Source organism: Rhinoderma darwinii, chromosome 1 (assembly GCF_050947455.1).
Source record: "Rhinoderma darwinii isolate aRhiDar2 chromosome 1, aRhiDar2.hap1, whole genome shotgun sequence".
NCBI lineage: Eukaryota > Metazoa > Chordata > Amphibia > Anura > Rhinodermatidae > Rhinoderma > Rhinoderma darwinii.
In genome coordinates this window covers 356,068,716-356,095,467 of record NC_134687.1, presented here as the reverse complement: position 1 = coordinate 356,095,467, position 26,752 = coordinate 356,068,716, and positions in this window count along the sequence as shown.

Below are 26,752 nucleotides of genomic sequence, written 5' to 3'. Positions count from 1 at the left end.
TTGAAGGATTACTTTTTTAGTTGTGCTTTTGACTTTATATATTGGGAAGGCAGAGCACATCTGGTGCTATGGTTATTCAGCATTTATTTTATGTAATCCCAGAGAACTCCTTTAATATTTAAAAGTATTAGCCCAAAGCAAGAACCAGCAATTATACTATGATGAGGATAATGATGATTTATATAATCATAGTATGTTCTGTTAATATGTTTCGACTGATGACTTTTACTGGGAATTACAATTTTTATTATTGATCCATCCAAAATCATTCATCCTTTTTTTTTATGTAATTCTCTAGCACAGATGGCCCCAATGGAACCAAACAATATCTCCCATGTCCATTTCAGAAGCCGCTGGGATTTCTATATATATTTTTAATGAAGGCGGATATCCTAATGTCAGCGCATCAAGCCAATTAATCAGATCTCACATACCTGAACCACTGCCAGTCCACTCTCCCTGTTTATTAGTGAACTTGGCTTTTGTTCAGGCTGAAACATTGACTCTATCCTTTCATATCCTAAGCTGAAAAAAATTACAGTGATGATTAATGTGAAGTTGAATAACAAGATGAATACTATAGCATTTGGTCAGCGGCCAAAAAAATTCTTCACTTCCAGTCTTTTCTTCTATTTGAAAAGAAATCCACGTGTTAGGATAAGGCTTTTCAAGGAAAATGAAGTGTTTTCTTTCCAAAATACTTCTTCTTTTCCATGAATCTGAAATACAAGGCTACTTCCCGCTGCTCTGCTTTAGAGTGGTGTAAATATGCTTGGTATTGCAATGGAAAGTACACAGTGTATTTGAATTTTCTATCAATAATTAAATTATTAAACAATACCATTTTTTCCATTCACAACAAACAAATAAATAGATAACAACTTAAAGTAAAAAAACATAAACCTAAAGTATTAAATTACAAAAAAGCAGTATAGAAATATGAGTCACATCTTTCAAAAGTAGTTTAGAATATTCTTCATGTTGTCTATTGCTCTTCAACTTTCTCTTTTAGTGTATACTAGGGATAATAGCAAGAAACAACAAAAAAGACAAAATAAATAATTGTGTAGCAACTACGTCTACTTGACATAAGAACCAAATGCTAATTGGTTGATATCATGCTAATATTATGCTACATCAGTATGTACCTCTCAGACAGGCATTGTGTTTGCTTCTCCTACTTATGTGCTGTAAAATGGAAACTAAATGCCGAGTTGAGCACTGGGACCCTTTTCAATTAGAACACATCTTATCATTCTGAATTCATTTTTATTCTCTGTAATATATAGACATAGTGGGAGGATATAAATTGTTTGGGATTTAGGACAGGGAGACCTTGAAAAAGTCCAGAAGTTATTGAAGTTCCCATAATTAGATGAAGGACTCTCTTTTTCAAGTAATTATGTAGTAAATAAAGGAGTTGCATGCATTTTACAACATCTTTTTATTAAAAGTGTCCCACAAAAATGAAATGATTACCAGTTGTCCTGCAGCTGAAATCCCCAGAGATCAGCTGTAATTTGCAGGGGCACCCAGCAGCAAGAGTTTGAATTACCTGCAGCACCACCCCAGGGGAAATGAAGCATTACATGGTGCCTATTGAAATCAATCCATGTAACGCACGGATGTTCTACTGGGAGAGAGACATTCTTTGTATCCACTCCCAACTCTGCGTAATAGACTTGGCTTTTGAACTGGGGTCCCCCTTTTTTAACTCAAAATTCACGAATAAGGTATTTAAAATGGGTTTTAAAGAGTCTTAAAGACACCTTTAGGCTATGTTCACACGGAGTATTTTGCAGGAGGAATATCTGCCTCAAAATTCCGTTTGGAAGTTTGAGGCAGATTTTCCTCTCTCTGCACGCCGATTTTCGCGGAGTTTTTCACTGCGTTTTTCGCCCGTGGCCATTGAGTGCCGCGGCCATAAAACACCGCGAAATACGCTTTCTCTGCCTCCCATTGAAGTCAATGGGAGATCAGAGGCGGAAGCGCCCGAAGATAGGGCATGTCGCTTCTTTTCCCGCGAGGCCGTTTTACTGCTCGCGGGAAAAACGCCGACGCCTCCCATTGAAATCAATGGGAGGCATTTTCATGCCGTTTTTGCCGAGTTATGCGACGCGGTTTCCGCGTCAAAAAACTCGGCAAAATACTCCGTGTGAACATAGCCTAAAGTTACTGCTCTTTAGGAATGCATAATACTAAGTGGTAAGGGCATATTATTTACTATATTTTTACCCTTGTTTTTTAACCCCTTCCCACACAATGACGTAGATGTATGTCATAGCGGGAGTGGGGTTGGCAGCAGGCTTACAAGCTGAGCCTGCTCCATATAGAGCTGGTGTCAGCTGTATATTGCAGCTGACACTTCACCCTATGGTCCAGTATCAGAGATAACGGTTAAACACTTAGATGCCGGTCAAAAGCGTCTGTGGCATCTAAGACGTTAGACAGATTGGGGTCCCCCTCTGTCATCCCATCGCCCCCTCATGACATAATCGCAGGGAGCTAATGCGTTGTCACAGCAGCCCGAGGACGCACTAAATGCCCGCTTTGCATGAGACCAAAAAAGAACAATACACTACATTACATAAGTGTTGCAGTGTATTGTACCAGCGATCAAATAATCGCATGTCCAAGTCCTCTAGTTGGACAAAAGTTTAAGTAAAAGTTTAATAGCGATTTTAATAATATACAAATAATATATTTTCAAAAATGTAAAATAATGCAAACAATAACAAGATAAACATAATTGGTATCGCCGTACCCCTAATGATCCGAACTATTACATTTTACAATGAACACCGTAAAAAAAAATAGCCAGAATAGGTGTTTTCTGGTGACCATGACTCCTCAAATAAATTTAATAAAAAGTGATCAAAAGTCATATCTATCCCAAAGTGGTACAAACGACAGCTCTCCCTGCAAAAAATAAGTCCTCACTCTGCTCCATTGACATAAAAATAAAAAGTTATAGGTCTCAGAATATGGTGACAATGAATAAATTATCTTTCAACTAATTGTTTTTATTTTGTGAAAGTAGTAAAACATTAAAAATCTCTACATTTTCATATTTCCGTAATTTTAACGTGTGGTTTTTAGTGAACGCTGTAAAATCAAACCCCAAAACACAATAGCGGAATTGCTGTTTTTTTCCAATTCCACCACAAAAAAAATGACGTTTTTCAGTACATTATACAGTATATGGTACATTAAATGGTGACAAAAATAGGAAATGGGGAGGAATCCTCCAGCTCACCTGACACAATGGGCCGTGTCACTAGTAGCGCCCGGTATCCTCGTGTCGGTACACGGTGGGAAGCAGCGAGAAAAAGGGGGTGGTAGAATCCAGCGCTTAGTAGAGTAAAATGGAAACGATTTCCAAGTTTAATAGTCCAATTTGATAAAATCCAATGGTGTGAAGTCCTGGTGTGAAGAAAGCGAGAGGGAGGTATCCTCAGAGCCTACGCGTTTCGGACGGCTTCAGCATCCTTAGACTTGGCTGCGATGTATTTTGAAATGAGCGCGCTGTCATTTTATATCCTGGATCCGGTAGGACAGCTGGTTTTTGATTGCGTTCCAACGTTAGTCGGACCTTTGGAACGCAAACCGGAAGTTGTGGTGCTGTCAGTGCTATACAATAGTTAAGCCTTGATGGCGAGTGAGTATTGGTTTGGTTGAAAATAGAATCTGTGCTTAGTCTAAAAATCCAATATGCCTCCCTGAGGTGGGTTTTATGTTTTATGTCACCTCCCCTTGTGGAGGGATGGATCTTTTCAATGGCATAGCAACGTAAAGTTTTCGTGTTTCGATTGTGGTGAAGTATAAAATGTTTTGCGGCATTAGATATGTTCAGAATGTTAGTATTTCTTACGTAGCTAAGATGTTCCAAGATTCTCGTCTTTAATAGACTCCGGTTCTCTGGCCATTGGCGTGCGTCCCACACAATACGAGATCTGGAACGCAAACAGCCAATTAAACCGAGAAAACATCCAAAACACATAAAATCTCACTAAAAATCTCTTGTAGTCATGATTAATTATCTTCATATACTAAAACATACTAATACGCACAGATTCTATTTTCAACCAAACCAATACTCACTCGCCATCAAGGTTTAACTATTGTATAGCACTGACAGCACCACAACTTCCGGTTTGCGTTCCAAAGGTCCGACTAACGTTGGAACGCAATCAAAAACCAGCTGTCCTACCGGATCCAGGATATAAAATGACAGCGCGCTCATTTCAAAATACATCGCAGCCAAGTCTAAGAACGCTAAAGCCGTCCGAAACGCGTAGGCTCTGAGGATACCTCCCTCTCGCTTTCTTCACACCAGGACTTCACACCATTGGATTTTATCAAATTGGACTATTAAACTTGGAAATCGTTTCCATTTTACTCTACTAAGCGCTGGATTCTACCACCCCCTTTTTCTCACATTAAATGGTGCATATGGTACATTAAACGGTGCTATAAAAAAAATACATCTCCTTCTACAAAAAATAAGTCTGCATATGGCTCAGCCCTTATATCGACAGAAAAATAAAATCGTTATGGCTTGGGGAGAAAAAATGAAAATGAAAAAATAAAAATGGCCTGGGACACAGCTATTTTGCCTCTTGAGAACAATCGACTTAGCCGTATGAGGGCTTGTTTTAAAAATCCTTTATTAGCTTTTTTTTTGCTGGGAGAATGTAAAAATTACGCCATTGGTTTTTGTGTTTCGTTTTTACGCTGTTCCCCGTGCTATAAAAAATACATGTTAACTTTATTCTGTGGGTTATTACGATTGCAGTGACACCAAATTTATATTGGTTTTTTTATGTTTCACTACTTTTGCACATTAAAAACACTTTTTTTTTTTATTCATTTGTTTTTGTGTTTCCAAATTCTGAGAGATATATTTTTTTTCTATGAATGTAGCTGTATGCGTAATAGAACCATTCTGGGGTACATACATTTTATTGATTAACTTTTATAACACATTTTTTGGGGGGAATGAAAAAAAAGAAATTTGTTTATTGCTTTTTTTTCTTTACGCCGATCATTGTGTGGTTTAAATAATGCGTTAACTTTATTATACGGGTGGTTATGATCGCGGCATACCATACTGTATATGTGTATTTTTTTAAACCTTTTTGCTAAAAAACACTTTTTATGGAAAAATAGTTTTGTTTTATTTTTACTGTGAACATAATAATAATAATATTTATTTATATAGCCCAACATATTCCGCAGCACTTCACAATTATTTTCATAATAAATTTTATTAAAATTTGACTATTTTTTTAGTTCCACTAGAAGACTTCAAAATGCAATCGACTGATCGCTTATATAGTGCTTTCGTATACTTCATATACCAAAGAATTACTGCCTGGCATAATGCCTAATAGGCATATAGCCATGGCAAGCCTGTTTTTTTTTTTTAAGTTCCTGGTTGCCATAGCAACCCAGTAGCGCCCCACGGTAGTGTCGAGGGGCACCCATGGAGTGAAAGAGAGAGCATCTAAGAGGTTAAACAGCTGGGATCAGAGGTAACTCCGATCCCGGACGTAGCAGCAGAACGTTGTGCCCGTACCATCTTTTGGGCAAACCATAACGACCTATTGCGGTCAACAGACTACAATTAGGATTATATGGTATGCCTGTTTGCACGAACGGGTTAATGGTCTATTTCAAGGATAGGATATTAATATCTGATTGGGGAGGGTCCAACTCTGCACTGCTACTGATCAGCTGAATGTTGGGGCCCCTACGGATAAGCCAGCGATATTACAGTCCCAGATAAACCCTTTTAGACCTGAATGCCTACAGAACCTTTTCTAAATTAGCAACAATACAAAAAAAATCTCCATTTTCTCCATTGATACGGCAAAATTTATAACTAGTACCATAAAAAAAAAACTCCTTTACAATTAAACTTAATTTACTTGTAAGAAGATTTCATGAATGGCATGCATTCCTTAATGAAAGACAGTAGACGGTCTCAAGGCCAGAGAAAACAATTTATTACTACTATTATTTAAAACTTAATATAGAATATTTTGTTGTATTTTCTTTGTTTCAAGAGGCTTTCTATTAATGAGAGAGAATGTTTTTCCACATTACAGGTCATGAAAGGTTGAAAGCAATAAATCTTGAGATATTGTATTGCTTTTAATTGTTACAAATTGAAAATTTGAATCTCCCCAAGTGCGTGGTTTTGTTGATTCCTGGCACATTGTTAAATCATGCAAATGCATTAAATTACTTCTCTATTCTACAGAGGTCACAGCTAGGTTAGTATATATAAAGACCACCTACAACGATATCTGATCTATCTCTTATAGATTTTGAAAGAAAAATAGAGGAATGCTATAGACCTGCTTTCTTTTTTTTTATAGTGTTATATTGTATTTTGCTTGAAATAGGAAAAGGGAAAACGTTTCCTAAGTTCAAGGGGATTGGAATCATATTTCCAAAGGGACCTACATTTTAAGGACAGTTAGTACAGGATTGTGAATAACTATACATTGCCGTTTTTTTCTCTGCTTATTGAATTAACATATAGTACTGTCCCAAAACATTAGTCTATGCTTGAATTTATAGAACATTTGCAGTTGAGTGTTCTGGTCTGCCTACTACATATAGATAGGATACTAGAAATAGATAGATTAGATAAATTAAATTTGATAGATAGACAGATACAGGGCCGCACCGTTCATGAGGCGAGATGAGCATCATCCCTCAGGCGGCGGCCTGCTGCCTCTCTGAGGGGGCGGCGGCATCACTGAAACCAGCCGCCACCACCCCCTCCTGTTCTAATTGTACCTGCGTCCATAGGACGCAGATACAATTACATGCACAAGCTCTGAATGGCCGGGCACATTCTGTGCCCGACCATTCAGCGCCTTAGAATGACATTGATTGGCAGTGCTGAATGACTTGCCCCGCCAATCAGCGCCTTTCATTGACGCTAGTGGCGCAATGATGCCATCGCGCAGCTTCCGGTGTTCAAAGGCGCTAATTGACGGGGCAAGTAATTCTCCCCTGCCAATCAGCGCCTTTCAACGATGCAAGCGGCTTGATGACATCATCATGCTGCTTGCATCATTCAGCCCCAGCAGACCTGCTCAGAAGAGAGCAGGCCTGCATTGCCACAGGACGGCACGGGAACGGGATCAGGTGAGCATGTAAAGTTTTTATTTTCTTTAAAAAGTGTGCACCGCATTATCTACAGGAGGGGAGAGGAGGGAAGGGGAGGGCTATATGTTAGCCACAATCTATAGAGGGGGCTATATGTAGGGAACTATCAACAGTGGGGGCTATATGTGTGTGCACTATCCATGGGGGGCTATATGTGGGGCACTATATACAGGGGGCTATATGTAGGGCACTATCTACAGGGAGAGCTATATGTGGGGCACTATCTATGGGGGGCTATTTGTAGGACACTATCTACAGGGAGAGCTATATGTGGGATACTATCTATGGGGGGGCTATGTGTAGGGCACTATCTACAGGGAGAGCTATATGTGGAGTACTATCTACAGGGGGATCCATGTAGGGAACTATATACATGGGGATCCATGTATGGCACTATCTATGGGGGCACTATCTACAGGGGGATCCATGGGGGGCACTATCTATGGGGCACTATCTATAGGTGGCTCTATGGGGACATAATCTACAGGGAGAACTGTGTGTGGGACACAGTGTATGGTTCTATTATAATCAGGGACACAGTGTATGGTGCAATTATAATCAGGGATACAGTGTATGGTGCTATTATAAATAGAGGTGCAGTGTATGGCACTATTATATTTATATTCAGGGCGTAGTGGGTGGCATCATGAGAATATTATCTTCGTTTATAGGTGCAGAAATGTTTAAATAAGTGAGAAGCTGAAGACATCTGAGCGGCAAACTGCAGAAATGGGTCATGGCCAGGAGAAGTCGTCATAGAGGTCTGGACTGGATGGAGAAGACAAGAGAAAAAGAACAACTAGAATCTGAAAATACGTCACCGGTGAGTCACTCAATGTAAATGTTTATTCAGCCTCTAATCAGTACTGTAGTCACTGTATGATCTGCAGCGAGATGATGGGTGGTATGATTTCTTTTTGTGAAGCAGCAACTCCCCGCATATCCTTACCATTGTTCGGGCCATGCTGGGAGCTGCAGTTTTACGCCATACAAACCTATACGGCAGGGGTTGCATTAAATTGAGCTGTATTTGTGTTGGTGTTGTATTTATGTGTTGAGTTTGGTTCTGGATATATGTAATTAGCATGGTTCTGGCGCTGTATATATGTACTGATCTTTGTTCTGGCACTGTATATATGTACTGAGCTTGGTTCTGGTGTTGTATTTATGTACTGAGCTTGGTTCTCAAGCTGTATTTATCTACTGAGCTTTGTTCTGATGCTGTGTAAAGGATCTGCCAGGCACAGCTTCTATGTCAACGCCCATAGGTAATCAGTCTGCACCTGCTTCTATGTCTGTGAGACTGACTCCATCTCCCACCACTCAGGATGGCAGGCTTAGGAGTGGGAGAGCCTATCACAGCCTGGCCAGATGGAGCTAGCTCCTGCCCTCTGTCTATTTATACCTGCCTTTCCTGTTCCTCCTTGCTTGTGATTCTTCTCTGTTGGTTTCCTGGCCCTGCTGCAGCTTCTTGAACTATTTGTCCCTGCTTCATATTGACCCTGGCTTACTGACTACTCTCCTGCTCTGCGTTTGGTACCTCGTACACTCCTGGTTTGACTCGGCTTGTTCACTACTCTCCTGCTCTGCGTTTGGTATCTCGTACACTCCTGGTTTGACTCGGCTTGTTCACTACTCTCCTGCTCTGCGTTTGGTACCTTGTACACTCCTGGTTTGACTCGGCTCGTTCACTACTCTTGTTGCTCACGGTGTTTGCCGTGGGCAACTGACCCATTTCCCTTAGCTTCTGTGTCTCTTGTCTGTTTGTCTGTCGTGCACTTATTGAGCGTAGGGACCGTCGCCCAGTTGTACCCCGTCGCCTAGGGCGGGTCGTCGCAAGTAGGCAGGGACTGAGTGGCGGGTAGATTAGGGCTCACTTGTCTGTTAACCTACCCCCATCATTACATAATCACAAGCCCATCAAAGAGGGCGGGAGCTAGCTCCGTCTGGCCAGGCTGTGATAGGCTCTCCCACTCCTAAGCCTGCCATCCTGAGTGGTGGAAGATGGAGTCAGTCTCACAGACATAGAAGCAGGTGCAGACTGATTATCTATGGGCGTTGACATAGAAGCTGTGCCTGGCAGATCCTTTACATGCTGTATATATTTACTGAGCTTTGTTCTGGTGCTGTATATATGTACTGAGCTTTGTTCTGGTGCTGTATATATGTACTGAGCTTAGTTCTGGTGCTGTATTTATGTGCTGAGCTTTGTTCTGGTGCTGTATTTATGTACTAAGCTTGGTACTGATGCTGTATATATGCACTGAGATTTGTTCTGGTGCTGTATATATGTAATGGATTTTGTTCTGGTGCTGTATATATGTAATGAGCTTTTTTCTGGTGCTGTATTTATGTACTGAGCTTGGTTCTCTTGTTGTATTTATGTACTGAGCTTGGTTTGGAGTTGCATATATGTAATGAGCTTGGTTTGGTGCTGTATTTATGTACTGAGCTTGGTTCTGGTGCTGTATTTATGTACTGAGCTTGGTTTTGGTACTATATATATGTATTGAGCTTGGTTCTGGTACTGTATATATGTCAGAGCTTGGTTCTGGAGCTGTAATTATATAGGATATATTTATAATAACAAAATTGCAGGGCAGATGGAATTGTTTTCAATTCAATGTATATTTAATGGGAACCTGTCAGGTAATTTTAACCCTTTGAACTGCCACCATGCGGTAATACATGACCTTACAATATTTCCAAACATTCCTCTGTATGTTTTTTTCAGATGCAGCAAAATCTATAAAATAAACTTTTAAAACAGTGCACGCTATATGCTAATTACTCATTAAAGGGTCATGGGGCAGTGCTGCTATCCTGTAGAGTCACAAAGTACTGCCTCCAAGCCCACCTTTCCATCCTTGATTGACGTCCCCCGGCTGATATACATTTCTACCAGTCTCCTCCAACTTTCTCGGATGCGCCATTTCCTTGTACTACTTGGGCATGCCCCGTGCAGCGAGGTGTACTCTGCCTGGCTGCACCGCGCATTCCAGTACAAGGCAACGGCGCCTCTGGAAGAGTTGGAGGAGGCTGATAGTGATGTAGAACAGCCAGGGGGATATCAATCAAAATCTGGGAGTCGCCATTTAAATTTTTGCCTCAGGCAGCAGAAAAGCTAGAATCGGCGCTGCATAGATAGATAGACAGACAGACAGATAGACAGATAGCAGTGGCATAACTACCGCCGTAGCAGCAGTAGCGGCTGCTATGGAGCCCGCGGCATGAGGGGGCCCGTGTCGCCCGCCGGCACGGGCCCCCACCTTGGCCGAAGGCTCCGCTAGCAGCCGCTATGGCTGCTACAGCGGGACGCCACTGAACACTACGGCAGAGCAGGGAGGTATCTCCCCGTTCTGCCATTAAACAAAAGACATGTATCCCCTATCCACAGGACATCCACAGGATAGGGGATACACGTGTGATCGCTGGCATTGATAGGGAGAACGGGGGACTGAAAGTCCCCTGAAGTTCTCCATCACAAACCTCGGGCTTCCGGGGTCTGTGTCGGCAGCTCCGTAGAAATGAATGGAGCGCCGGTCGCGCTTGTGCGCATGCGTGACCAGCGCTCCTTTCATTTTTAGTGAGCTGCCGACACAGACGCCGGAAGTCAGAGGTTAGTCATGGAGAACTTGGGGGACTTTCGGTCCCCCGTTCTCCCTATCAATGCCAGCGATCACACATGTATCCCCTATCCTGTGGATAGGGGATACATGTCTTTTGTTGGACACGCTGTAGGTCGCATTTTTTTTGGAGGGGGGACGATGTATGGCGTTCCCTACAGGGGGGGGGCTGTATGGCTTTCCCTACAGGGGGGGGACGCTGTATGGCGTTCCCTACAGGGGGGGCTCTGTATGGCGTTCCCTACAGGGGGGCGCTGTATGGCGTTCTCTACAGGGGGGGGCTGTATGGTGTTCCCTACAGGAGGGGCTCTGTATGGCGTTCTCTACAGGGGGGGGGCTGGCAATGCCATACAGCCCCCCTGTAGGGAATGTCATACAGCCCCCCCCTCTAGGGAACACCATACCGACCCCCCCCCCCCCCCCGTAGATAACGCCATACAGCCCCCTCTGTAGATAACGCCATATGGCCCCCCTGTAGATAACGCCATACAGCGCCCTCTGTAGATAACGCCATACAGCCGCCTGTAGATAACGCCATACAGACCCCTCTATAGATAACGCCATACAGTCCCCTCTATAGATAACGCCATACAGCCCCCTCTATAGATAAAGCCATACAGCCCCCCTGTAGAGAACGCCATACAGCCCCCTGTAGATAACACCATACAGACCCCCTTGTAGATAACACCATACAGCCCCCTCTGTAGATATCTACAAAGGGGGCTGTATGACGTTATCTACAGGGGGCTATATGGCATTCTCTACAGGGGGGCTGTATGGCGTTATCTATAGAGGGGGCTGTATGGCGTTATCTACAGAGGGGGCTGTATGGCGTTATCTACAGGGGGGGCTGTAAAAAAGGCACTATCTACAAGGGGGGGGGGGGTTGTGTGACACCCAGGGGAGGGGGGGTCCCAGTCAAAAGTTTGCTATGGGGCCTAGTCTTTCCTAGTTACGCCCTAGATAGATAGATAGATAGATAGATAGATAGATAGATAGATAGATAGATAGATAGATAGATAGATAGATAGATAGAATTTCAAAATATTTATTTGTTATTGCATGGAGAATATAGTATAATATAAAATAACATGTCTGTGTAAAAATAATAGTATATGTACAGATGTAGCCGTCTTTACCTTGACTTTTAACGCATTAAATACACAGTGGGAAGATCCTTTATCTTGAGTTTCTCAATGACTTTTCAATGGCTTTTGTTGTGTGATATCACGCTGCAGCAAGTTATCACAGTCAAGTTAAAGATGACTACATCCGTACTTAGGCAACAAATCCTGTATAGTGTCTAAATCTGTCATCAGTTGTATTAGATAATTAATGATGTCATTTATTATACTGTACATAATTAAATTATTTGGTAGGATGAAATAAAACATACATCAGTTACATTTTCATCATCAATGTCTCAGGTGAATGAAAAGAGAAAATCAATCCAACTTCATGCTGGCTTTTATCCAGATTTACAGTGCTCTGCTTTAGGGTTGCCATGGTAAAGTCAACAGACTAACTTTTCTGATTATGGGCATGCTGTCATATGACCTCCATTTTAATTAATGTGTTCATGTAAGTAGAGGTCACGCCTACGAGTGTACTATAGGCTATTGGAAGGTAAGGACTTTGCAACTTTCCACTAATAAGATATTTAGTGAATGTGCTACTGGCTTATGCAAAAAAAAGTGCTGATAGGTAAGCTTTGATAAATTCAGAAAACAAGATGCTGCATATCTTTTCAGGCTTAATTTCTAAATATTAAGCCCTCGTTCACATCAGCGTCAGGTTTCGTCCATGGGTTCCGTTAGACCTTTCTGTCGGAGGAACCCATTAACTTTCCATTCATAGCTTCCGTTTGCATTACCATTGATTTCAAAGGTAATGCTTCTGTTGCACATGGTTTCTGTTTGTTTCCGTTCCGTAAGAATTCAGTTTTTTTGCGGAAACAATAGCGTAGTCGACTAGGCTCTATTGTTTCCGCAAAAAAAGAAAGGAAACCATACTAAAGGAGACAAATGGAAACCATTTTCATCTGAAGCATTACCATTGAAATTAATGGTAATGCAAACGGAAGCTATGGTTTCAATTTGGCTTTCCGTTCATGGGTTCCTCCAACAAAAAGGTCTAACGGAACCCATGAATGGAACCCGACGCTGATGGGAACGAGGCCTAACTTTTAGTTAAGTTAACTAATAAAAGAACAAACTGATCAATTTAAGAATGTTAAATTGCCAGGAATCAATACCAGGAATGAAGCCACAGGTACCAGGCGACAATTTCTAAGGGTGAGACAGGGGCAGAATCCAGGAATGAAGCCAAGGTCAGGGTCAGGATCAGAGTCAGAAACAGAGTAAAATAGCTACATAGTCAAGCAAAAGATGTACCTGAATCTGTAGGTTGCAGCCGCCTGTGGGGACTCGCCGATGGAACTAGATGAAATGAGTAGCCCTCGTTCAGAAGGTAGGTCACGACCCACTAGTTCATCTTTGATATAGCCCTATAAACCTTCATAGAAACCCTCAACCACAGCTTCATTGTTTCAGGCAAGATCTGACGCCAGTTATTTGACAGTAAAAACCAACAGCTCAAAAAAGGTAAAACATAACTTTTACTAAATCAAGCAGATAAAAGGAAGGAAAGTATTCTTACTAAAGAGAAAGTGATAGCCATAAGTGAATACAAGCAGCTCATCCTGATGTTACCTTTTAAGTCACCCTACCTAATCAGAGCACCTGCCCTGAAAGGGGTGACCCCCGACCTCTAACCTATCCTTAGATGCCGTGTTAATAGCATAACAAACTAAAGCTTGGAAAATTAGGGTATATACAAGTATATAAGTGTATGAGGTATAAAAGTAAAAAAGACAAAATAGCGTTAGACAAAAACCAGCAAGACAACATAGAGAATAGACCAGAAGATTGTGTCCAATCACAAACCCAGAAATACACAGTTGAGTCACATTATTATGACCACCTCCTACTTTCGACATTGGCAGTTCAAAGCCATGAAGGAAGTGATGTGTCATTGGCTGGCTTGGCACCATTAGGAATAACCGACGTGGACACTGCGGAGCACCACGTGTCATTGATGTGAGAGGTGAATGTCGGCTACGAAGGTGTGCGAGGGCTGAACGACACGGTACAGTACAGCAGCTCAGCGTGAAAATCAACCATGGGGCTACCAGACGTGTGTCTAAAACAACAGTTCAGCGAACTGTACTGCGTATGGGGCTCTGAATCAGATTGATGGTCACTGCTCCCATGCCAACAAAGGTGCATCGGAAAAAAAGTCTTAAATTTCCACGACAGTATCGGAATTGGACCGCCGATGATTGGCAAAGGGTTGCCTTCATCGATGAGTCACATTTTCTGCTTCATCGAACGGATGGAGATTGGTGTGTCAGGTGAGAAACATCAGAGAACAAACTCTCTGCAACCATTGCTGGAAGAACACAAGCTGGTGGCGACAGCATTACTGTCTGAGGAATTTTTCCATGGCATTCTCTGGGCCCACTCATCTATTTGGAAGGCAATCTGAACCGATTTGGATATGAATCCATCTTTGCAGATTACGTCCACACATACATGCTGTTTATCTTCCCTGGGGCAGATGAAATCTTCCAGCAAAACAATGCGACATGTCATACGGCTAGAAATGTCCAACAGTGGTTGGGGGAGCATGACCAAGACTTCCAAGTACTTCCCTGGCCCCCTAATTCACCAAACTTGAACCCAGTTGAGCATCTGTGGTACCACCCCGATCGTCTTGTTCGCTCTATGGATCCTCCCCCACGCACCCTCCAGCAAATGTGGAATGTACTGCAGTCAGCATGGCTTCAGATACCTGAAACAACCTACCAGCACCTTATTGAGTCACTCCCAGCCCGGCTACCAGAAAAAAAGTTCTGACACCAGAGTATGAAATTTGACAGCGAAATGGCCAATGGTAGTGACACCTTACTTAAAGAGAACCTTTCACCTGCCCATACATGTTCAGCTGAGTGCAGCATGTAATAGGCAGGGCTTCACAAACCCTGGGGCACTTTACATTTCTTCCCTATGCTCCGTTATTTAGATATCGGTGCTGTTATATTTGGTGCCCGATATTTAAATAACCCCCTGAACTGTCAATGGGGCATGTAATTGGCAAGGGGGTGTGTAACATCGCTGTGACACTGTCCAATCAGTGACGAACAGTGCCACATCAAGAGCTGGAGAGAGGAGAGCATGTGCGCGCACACGCGCAGCTCAGAGCTGTGCGCGCAGGCTCTCACTCACTCTTCAGCTCTTGGCAGACAAGAACGGCAAGACTGTGTGATCTCTCGAACGAGAGATCACACAGTCTTGTTGTTCTTGTCTGCCGAGAGCTGATGAATGAGAGAGGGCGTGCACACGCATATGGGCACATGTATGGGCAGGTGAAAGGTTCTCTTTAAGGTGAAGAACAGCCCAATCACCAGATAATTACGTTCCTATGGGAGAGGCCCAAGCCAAAGCTTCTCCTGTGGACAAGGAAACGATATAGGTCACTTTAAATTAGTCTAAGTAGAACTGTTAAAGACAAAGTTCAAAATGTATGGTACATTGGTTGATAAAACTACAACAGTCTTTAGGGTCCCCATTAAATTGAGAAGCAAGTATATGCTGCGAAGGTACCGAGATGGAAGGCACTGGAGGAGTAGTTACCATGGCTATCTGCTGGATTGCACATGCTGTTGATGACGCAGAGCATTCAAGTAGGCTGGTATCCCCTAAATTGGACGGATAATCTCCTGTTGGCAGGTTCCTAGATGAGTAACTTAGTCGGAAAGTTAATAAATGTCGATTGGCAAGGAAGTAGCACTTAGCTGTACTATTGGGATCCATGGCCTTCAGATAGATCTACATTGTCCACCAGAGAAGGATATTCTAAGCCGCAAAGGGTTTGGTTCTAGCTAAACTGCGGTGCGGAGTCTCTCTGCCCTTCACCCTTCAAGGAAATGTGTCACTTTTTTAATATTATTGTTGTTATTATTATTGTTGTTGTTTTAATACAATAATGTGTTTAAAAATAGCTTAATTTCCATTGTTGTATTATTTTATTATGTTTATTAAATATTTATTGGTTCTATAGGGGGCTGCCATCTGTAATAGCATCTGTGTAGTGTCTTACTACACGACACATACACAGATGCTATAAGGCACACACAGGGCATAAGAGAATAGAGACAGCAGGCGACCCTATCTCCTACGCTGGAGTCGTATCAGCTGTGGCACTCTATGGCACTCTCTGGCACTCTATGGCATTCACAGCGTAACTGGAGAAGGACGGAGAGCTAGAAAGTATAGCTGCCCCATTCAGCTTCAATGCTGGGCTCCTCCAATGGATTTCATACTGGCTCTGATCCTTAGGCAAATATCAGCGGCCACCGCTGAGACGTTCCTGCGTTTGCCACTGACATGCTATTGCAATTGCTGTGCTTACAGGCTCCTGTGACCGCTGCTCACAAGCTCCCATGACTGCCGCTGACATGCTCCCACAGCCGCCTCTGACAAGATGCAGCAGCTGCCACTGACAGGCTCCTGTGGTCGCCACTGACAAGATGCAGCAGTTGCCCTGATAAGCATCATGTCAGTGGCGGCAGGCACCTGTACATCTATTTAATTCAAGTGTAAGGGAGGTTGCTTGTCCCCAGCAAGGAGAGGGGCCAGGCCAAATTTATAGCAACCGTATCACAAATTGCTTATATTCACTTATTTGCATATTAGCGCCCTGTGGTGGCTAATACTGAGAAATATGAAAAATAATTTTTTATATTTCCTTACCAGTGAGGAAAATAGGTCATTACCAAAAAATGAAAATATGAATGTAACATTTAGTTTTATTATTACATATGAAAAAAATTATTGACACGTTCCCTTTAACCTCTGCAAGAAGATATGCACTCTCTCTGCCTGATTTCCAGGTCACGGTCCCCAAGACAGGAGCGGAATCCAGGAATAAAGCCAAGGTCAGGGTCAGGATAAGAGTCAAACAGTGATAATAGCCAAGCAAAGGATGTACCAGGAACCAGGTGAGGTGAATATCATGGAACTTACTTCATTAAATGGGTTGGCCAGGAAAAAAAATATTTTCTAAAACCATCTTTGGTTTGCCTTCCCTAAAATCCCCTACATATCTTCTAAGCAGTTTCTGTTTGATTCAATCGTCACTGCTGCTCTTTCTGTTTCCTGTCTTGTAACCCACCATACCCTTGCTGTACCTGTGAAGACAGTCCCGCCCCCTTTCCTCCCTCCACAGCATCCCGGCCAGCTCTTTGCATACTGCCACGCCCCTCTATGTCCCCCCTGCTCTAATTACAGGCATCCAGCTCCCTCCCTGCACACTGCCACACACCCACTAATAATTATCATGCTCCTCTGTGTCTACTTCTTTCCCTGATCAAATTACAGGTACCCATCTCCCTCCATCCCCTTTCACAGCCTGATAGATGTAAGTCCACCCAGAGATCTTGGTACAATACAGTCAGCACGTCTCCCTTATCTGCTGCTGGATCTGTGTCAAGAGATCCTGTATTACAGTGAAGTAAAAAACCAAACACTACTCCACACAATGGTAATAAAGTTTTTTTTACATAATTTACCATAAATGTATGTAAGTCTCTCTCTGTCTCCATACCTCCCAACTTTCAAGTAACACAAATAGGGACAACCGATGCGGCGCGCACAGCAGAGCACGTCATTTTTTTTCTTTTAAGCCACGCCTCTAACCCCGCCCAATCACCACCCATACACACCCGGTTCAGCCCATACAGAATCATGCTCCCACCCCACAGTATAATGCCTCTATAGAACACGCCACACAGTATAATGCCCCTACAGCTGCCCCCATACAGTATAATGCCCACACAGATGCCCTGATAAAGCATAATGCACGCATAGCTGCCACCATACAGTATAATGCCCCCATACAGTATAATGCCCCATAGATTTTTCCATACAGCATTATGCCCCCATAGCTGTCCCCATACAGTATAATGCCCCCATACAGTATAATGCCCACATAGATGCCCCCATACCATATAATGCCACACGGATGCCCCATAGAGTATACTGCCCCCATAGCTGCCCCATACAGTATAATGCCCACACAGATGCCCCATACAGTGTAATGCCCACACAGATGCTCCCATACAGTATAATGTCCCCATAGCTGCCCCCAAACAGTATAATGCCCACAGATGCCCCCATACAGTATAATGCCTCCATAGCTGCCCACATACTGTATAATGCCCACACAGATGTCCCCCATACAGTATAATACCCACCAGGGGCGTAGCTAAAGTACTTCTTGGGCCCCCCAAATTCTCTTCATGGCTGACGGCCCGCAGCTTTCAGCTGCATTGTTGGGTCTCCTAAGTGACCCAAAGATGCAACACTAGCAGCCAGGGGCATTGATAAGGTCTTAAAATGTCAGGGGCAATAGTGCAAATACATATACCTTCCCCCAAATTGTTTATGTGTGTGTGTGTGTGTGTGTGTGTGTGTGTATACGGAGGCCCGCCATGACAGGTGTTGAAAGGGGAGTTAGGAGTTAAATTAATCGTTGTTATTAGTATAAGAAGTAGAATGTAAACATAGAGGGGGTGAGGTAGAGGTCAACGTTACTTGAGAGAGAGGACCAAATGGAGGGGTTAGCATAGGGAGATATGATAGGATAGGGGATGGGGGAGAGGGGGGAGAGGGGGGAGTAAGTGGTACCTTATATAAGGTAGGAACTATCCGGGATCACTCTCTTGGCGCCTTAAAATTTCAGAAGACAACGCAGAGACCATCCTTCTCATCACCAGCACAGCTCCTGCTTCAGCTCCAGCAATGCCCGCCTCCAGAGATGACTTCCTCCGTCATCTTCAGGAAGCTGTGGCAGAAAGTGGGAGCAGACTGGCTCCAGGCCCAGCTGCAGATCATGTCCACCGGTAATGCATCTGCACCGCCTGCCCCTTCTGTCCCCCTAAGTCCGCCGCGCCCCTTCTGCTCACAACCGCCGGAAAGCTCTGCAGCTGTCTCTTCCTCTCTGGCTAGCCGCCGTCGCATGAGCCCTGAAGCACATCAGAACAGGAGCCCCGGCCAGTACCTTGCCGCTGCCAAAAAGTGATCCCTTGCTTCTCCGGTCGGTTCAGCAGTCAGGAATCCAAAGATCCGATGCTGGGGGTGGGGAGAGCAGCCCAGGAGCATTGTGCTACTACACAGGCGTCTACTGCATCTAGGCCCCAGACCAGAGCAGCTGGTTCACGTGACCCTCATCCCAATGACCCAGCCCATGGAAAAATTTATTATGCGGGGAAGAAGGAGAGCCCCTCGGGTGACAGCCTCCTCTGTTGCTGATGTCCAGCCCTTTCAAGTCACCAGAAGGGTGGGCTGAAGAACCCCTGCCCTAATCTCCTGTTACAAGTGGGAAGAGACCCTGTCCAGAGAGGCCATCCTGATGAAATCTCCTGCATCTGTCAGCACCTCAGCACGCAGATACAGAACTGCTGCATCCAGACTTGACCGGACAGTGCCTGCAGCCATCCCTACAGCCACTAAATATCCACTTCCTTCTGACGAAGATGACGACGAAGCTCAATTTCCCGCCTCGGCTATTCCATCGGGTTCCGGATCTACGGCGGTACCACGTCACACACCACATCTTTACCTCTGTCTACCTGTGCCGTTTCTTATTCTGCTGAACATACGAATGTTGGTGCAGACTAGTCAAGGAGTGTCGCAATTGTTATTAGGTTTTCAGGATTTGTTAACTAAATTTACGCCAGCACCCACCCTGACTACCCATGGTCAGTTTGGATGGGCGAGGCAAATTCCTCTACCACTTTACCTCTCTCTTCCCCCTCTGGGGCTCCTTTGAAGACTTTGTCAGCGGCCCAAGGGCTGGGAATGTCTAGACCTGTTGAAGTGCATCTGGACGATGCTGTTCGTGGCGAGGTTTATGTTTGTTTTGTAGGTCCTTTAGGGGCTCATTTAAAAACATAAGTGAAATACAAGATTTGGAAGGATGAGCACATAGAATTCTTCTATTTGCTGCCTTTGTAAAAATTTTACTTAGATAAAGTTAGATTAGACAACCCTAAAAAGGAGGTTGATGATACCGCGGACCTTTTCTAATTGGCTCCAAGCGTTCACGATTCTGGCTAGTATTATAGGTGAACGAGCCCCCCAACACTGTTCTTCACTGTTTTGCAGCAACGTTAGGCAATTGTGATGGGATTATAAAGACGTAGGTTTGTGGATGCGCTTTATGGTAGCAGCTTGCGCGCTGCAGCCTTTTGTGTGGGTGGGGGCAGAGGATCTAGTTCTTCGGTTCACTCTTGACCAGAATCAATGAGGGCAAATCAATGAGGGCAACTGCCGTTTCAGAACTTCATGCCGGTTCAAGCATGAATGTTCCTTGTGTGGAGGATCCCATAGTCACCCCAGATGTTTTAAACGCGGAAAGGCTCGTCCCACTGACCCTGTGAAGAAAGGGTAAAACTCCAGTGAGAATAGACAGGATGCCTCTGTAACTAAATAGGTATCCTGACACGGAGGCAGCAAATCTTCTCCGTTATGGCTTCACCAGTGGCTTTAGAATCTCATGGCCTTTTTCTCTCATGTGTCATTGCAGTGTCCCCATAATTTAAAATCATGCTTAGTAAAGACAAAAAATGGGACAAATATGGCGCTCCCCTTGGGTATTAACGTTTCAAACGTGGGTACAATTGGTGAGTGGTGAAACATAAAGGCTCACCTGATGATGATGTGCTAGATGGTCAGCACAACTCAACTTTTTCACACATCGGGTCGTAGTGGACCTCTGTTCACCATGGTTTGCTGGCCTCCAGAGCTGACTCTGGGTGTCTGTTCCCTGGGATGATGGTTCCTCCCAGCGTCAAACGAATGCAGAATATGTGAAGAAAAAAAGCTCCTATGTTGGGTGCTTCCGTTGGTGATATATGCACAATCACGATAATAGAGGATGAGTTTATTTTTCTTACTTATTCTGAATGAATATATAGTATGCCAAACACTAATATAAAATGGAGTGCTACGTGTTTCAACCTAGGACCTAGGCTTATTAATAAAACAAACAAATGCATTCCTTTTATACCCACTAAAAGGAAATGCTTCTGGGTCAAAGGTGCGGGTGATTATTCAAAGTGTGAGGGGTAAGTTCCCTTTCCTCTGCCAGCGATTGGTAATTCTTTAAATTTGGACATAATAAAATTAATTAAAAGTGCTATGCATATAATAGATGTGACAATGTTAAAGTCATGTTAAAAATATAGAAAAATCGCTTTCAATGGATATTGACAATGAACTATCTCGTTTTCAAGTATGGGCGATATTAAACCTTCAAGTCTTAAGTTTAAGTGTACAACTTTATAACACTTGACACATACATGGACAGGGACGTCAGAGGTTCACTCTGGGAGAGGAATCCCTAGCCAGAGCGTTGGTAACGCTCTGGCAGGGGATTCCGCTCCTGGAGTAGCCCCTGATGTCACTGTCCATATATGGATAGTCAACTGCGCTATTTATTCCGTCAAAACAACGGAACCCTGTCACAACGGTGACAAACGGAAACCATTAGCGAAGTTTCCATCACCATTGACAATGGTCATGCAATTGAAAGCTAAGGTTTCTGTTTGCCTTTCCATTGAGGGGTTAACCTAACAAAACCCCTCAACGGAAAGTCAACGTTGATGCGAACAAGCCCTTAATTGTTGTATTATTGTATATTATGCTAGATTTGTTTAACCCCTTCCCGACATTTGACATACATGTACATGATAGTCAGAAGGGAGGAATATGTAGCGATCTCACGAGCTGAGCCCGCTCAATATAGAACAGGTGTCAGCTGTCGATAACTCTGATCTGAGAGGTTCATTTGCTTAGCTGTTGCGGTCAAGCCGTTAGACAGAGGGGGCCCCGTGTAACCGCATCAGAACCCCCACAGCATAATCACAGGGAGTGGTGATGAGCTTTCATGGAGCCCCATGTTGGTCCTCCACTTAACCAGAGTTTAAAAAAACGACAAGTATGTTTAACCAGTTAAGGACTAGGCTGTTTTACAGCTAAATGACCAGAGCAAATTTCACAATTTTGCTATGCGCTTCTTTAGATGACTATAACTCAGCAGGTGAATAAAGTTCATCTTTGAATTTTACACTCTTTTTAAAGGACAGATAGGGCTTTGTTTTAGTGGCATTTGTCAGTATATATAATTTTTATTTTTTTCTCTAAAGTGGGCAAAATTGGAAAAAAATGCAAGAATTTAGCAATTGCGCCAGTTTATGCTAGCATTTTTCACACACAGTATGGACCACGGACAAAATTAATCTCCTTTCACATTCTTCCACTTCTCCCGTGCATGGGGATACCAAATATGTGTGCCTTATTCACTGTGCGGGCATGTGCCAGGGCTTGGCATAAAAGGAGGCTTTTCTGCCTTTTCGGTCCAGGAATTTTGCATTTGATTTTATAGCAGCATACTGTTTTCTGGGGGGTGTAATGCTGCTGAAACATTAGAATCACCCCATAAATGACTTCATTCGCACAAGTAGACCCCACAAGGTTTCCTTCAAGGGGTTTATCATATTTTTAGCAAGTCCAGTTTTCTTCTGAAAGTTTCTTGAATAAGATGGAACAAAAAAAAATCAGCTATTTTTTAGCAAATGCGTCAGTTTAGGCTAGTATTTTTCACACACGGTATAGACCACGGACAAAATTAATCTCCTTTCACATTCTTCCACTTCTCCCGTGCATGGGGATACCAAATATGTGTGCCTTATTCACTGTGCGGGCATGTGCCAGGGCTTGGCATAAAAGGAGGCTTTTCGGCCTTTTCGGTCCAGGAATTTTGAATTTGATTTTATAGCAGCATACTGTTTTCTGGGGGGCGTAATGCTGCTGAAACATTAGAATCACCCCATAAATGACTTCATTCACACAAGTAGACCCCACAAGGTTTCCTTCAAGGGATTTATCATATTTTTAGCAAGTCCAGTTTTCTTCTGAAAGTTTCTTGAATAAGATGGAACAAAAAAAATGCAGCTATTTTTTAGCAAATGCGTCAGTTTAGGCTAGTATTTTTCACATACGGCATAGACCACGGACAAAATTCATCTCCTTTCACATTCTTCCACTTCTCCCGTGCATGGGGATACCAAATATGTGTGCCTTATTCACTGTGCGGGCATGTGCCAGGGCTTGGCATAAAAGGAGGCTTTTCAGTCCAGGAATTTTGCATTTGATTTTCTAGCAGCATACTGTTTTCTGGTGGGCGTAATGCTGCTGAAACATTAGAATCATCCCATAAATGACTTCATTCACACAAGTAGACCCCACAAGGTTTCCTTCAAGGGCTTTATCATATTTTTAGACAGTCCAGTTTTCTTCTGAAAGTTTCTTGAATAAGATGGAACAAAATAAAATTACCTTTTTTTTTAACAAATGCGTCAGTTTATGCTAGCTTTTTCACACACAAAATGGACCACCGACAAAATTCATCGCATTTCACATTCTTCCACTTCTCCTGTGCATGGGGATACCAAATATGTGTGCTTTATTCACGGGCATGTGCCAGGGCTTGGCATAAAAGGAGGCTTTTTGGCCTTTTCGGTCCAGGAATTCTTTACTTGATTTTATAGCCGCATACTGTTTTCTGGGGGGCCTAATGCTGCTGAAAGATTAGAATCACCCCATAAATGACTTCATTCACGCAAGTAGACCCCACAAGGTTTTCTTCAAGGGGTTTATCATATTTTTAGACAGTCCAGTTTTCTTCTGAAAGTTTCTTGAATAAGATGGATCAAAATAAAATTAGCAATTTTTTAGCAAATGCGTCAGTTTATACCAGCATTTTTCACACACGGCATAGACCACGGCCAAAATTCATCTCCTTTCACATTCTTCCACTTCTCCTGAGCATGGGGATACCAAATATGTGTGTCTTATTTATCACATAGAGAAGTAGGAGGGCGGACGATAGAAGAAGCTTATTTCACAAATCGCTTTTTTTCAAAGCTGGTTTTACAAAACTCAACAGAGTTTCTAGAACACTTCCAAAATATCTGCTCTTGAAGCAGAAATCCCAAAATATTCATCTAGGGGTATAATGGGAATTTATTTTTTTGGGTTTTCTAAAATAAGAAATTGCAGGTTTATGCAAATGGAGCTCTCCAGCAGACGAACTTTAGAGAATATGCAAACATGACATCCACCCCCCACCAACCCATTCCCTCCCTCACCCTTGGAGTAAAATCAGGGGAAAAATAAAAACGTAATGTAGGGCAAATATATTTTCAACGAATTAACTAAAATCTAATAATTCTGAACAGTGTGGTATTTTTTAAAACATGGCTCAATGCACAGGCCTGGTTGCGAGGGACATGAGGGACAGAAATATCGGGAATCTTTGCGGTGCCCGTCTTTTCTGCAGACGCGGCACTTTTTCTGAGGGTTGCTTCTGGTTGGTGTTGGGGGAATCCGACTGATGAAGTGTCTTTCAGTCAGTCGCGTGACATCCTCAGACTGGGGGCATTCTCGGGTGTCCTGAACATCAAAAATGAGGCCTTCAATAATTTTTTCCTGGAAATCCAGGTATGTGTCTCTGCCTCTGTTTTTTTTGTAGAGCACAAATGAATTGTGGATTGCCACCTGTAACAAATAAATGGCCACTTTTTTGTACCAGGTTTTAGTTTTGCGTTTTACTAAATAGGGCTGTAAAACCTGGTCGCTTAAATCCACCCCCCCCCCATGTACTTGTTATATTCGGACACCCTCACTGGTTTGTGCTTGTCCGATGTTGCCCCCCTTTCCCTCACTGCCACTGTTCCTGCGGTATGAATCGTGCTTAGCACATACACATCTTTGCGATCCCTGAACTTGACCGCCAGCAATTCTTCAGATGCATAAGCACAGGAGTCCCCCTTTACCATGCGCTTCCCCACTAATTGCTGTGGAAAACCAATTCTGTTTTTGCGCATGGTACCACATGCCCCAGTCCTTGCAGCATGCAAATGCCTAAACAGGGGCACACTCGAATAAAAATTATCACAGTACAGGTGGTACCCCTTGTGAAGCAGAGGCTGCATTATCTCCCACATGATCTTACTGCTGGTGGAAAGATCAGGGGGGCATCCAAGGAACATTTATTGTGCGGTCCCGCCCTTCATAAATTCTGAAGGCGGTGGTATATCCTGACCCGCTTTCACACAATTTGTAGAGCTTAACGCCATATCTTGCCCTTTTTGAAGGTAGATATTGGCGAAAGCTAAGTCTGCCATGAAAGTTGAGGAGGGATTCGTCCACACTTACATTCTGCTCAGGGGTGTAGAGTTGCAGAAATAAATTATTCAGGGAATTTATTAGCGGTCTTATTTTGAACAACCGATCCCGGTTTGCATCGGTACTTGGGGGGGCCTGTGCGTTGTCATTGAAGTGGAGGAACCTCATTATTGTCTCATAACGAGACCTGGGCATTACTGCAGAATATACTGGGGTGGCTTGGGCGGGTCTTGTTGACCAGTAAGACCTAATGGAGGGCTTTTTGACAATACCCATATTTAGGGTGAGCCCCAAATTTTTTTTTAATTCCAGCAAATTGGTGGGCGTCCAATCTCTGGCATGGGTGGATGAAGGTTTCTGCCTTATATATTGAGTGGCATATAAATTTGTTTCGTGGACAATCTGATTTAGGATGTCGTCCGTTATAAATAAATGGAAGTAATCCATTTGGACAAAATTTGTATTGTCCACGGTTATGCCAGGAGTGGCAGTAAATCCGTGGATTCTAGGCCCAAAAGATGGGGCAGGTGCCCATACAAGAGCCTGGACTGAAGGGACCAGGCTGTCCCGTGCTACAGCGCTACTTGGCCCTGCGCTTTCAAGTTCTGCAGTTTCAACTGCATCAGGGACAACGTCCCCTGAAGATGAACCTGAAGTGACGCTGTCATCGTCACTACCTAAAACAGGTTCCATCTCGGACGCCATCTCTGATGCGGTCTCCGACTCAGACCACAGCATGGCGTATGCCTCCTCGGCGCTAAACAACTTCCTCGCCATAACGTAACTAACACTAACACTAACTAAACAAATTGTTGTTTTTTTTTTGTTTTTTTTATATAAAACACACAAACTAACTGCTATATATATCTACACTACCGCTAACAAAAAAATAAACCGCTATTGCTATATATATTATATATATGTGGATATATATATAATTATATACTCCCTACCTGCCTATTCTAATAGAATAAAAGATAGAAAGGTAGATATATAGAAAAAAAGATAGATGGATAGATAGATTGTATAGACAGATAGAAATCTATCTATACAGAGAATGTTTTAGAGTGTAACTGTATTTTTTGTGTAACTGTAACTGTAATCTTCTGGCAGCAATTCTCCCGAGTCTCTTCTTCTCCTCAAACTGAAACAATGTTTGAGGAGAAGAAAAGAGGCAGGAGATTTACTGCCAGAAAAGTCAAAATAGAACAAATGTGGTCGCTGTGATAGGTTTTCACAGCGACCACATGTTCAGGGACCATCAGATTGGTCCCTGATACTCTGCCCAGTGCCCAGAGCTGTTGGTAACAGCGTGGGCACAGGGCTGTGTGCACGCGATCGCGTGCACACTGTTTTCTATGCAGAAATGCATGTGATCGCTGTGATTGGTTGTCACAGCGATCACATGTTCAGGGGCCAAAAGATTGACCCCTGACATTCTGCCCAGTGCCCATGGCTGTTAGCAACAGCCAGGGCACAGAGCTGTGTGCACGCGATCGCGCGTGCACAGTCTCTGAAGTGCCGCCGTAAATAGTCTATACGGCGGACTTCAGAGACCCTGACCGCTGGCCGTATAAATACGGCCAGCGGTCGGGAACCTGTTAATAAAGTTTTCAACACTATAGAAAA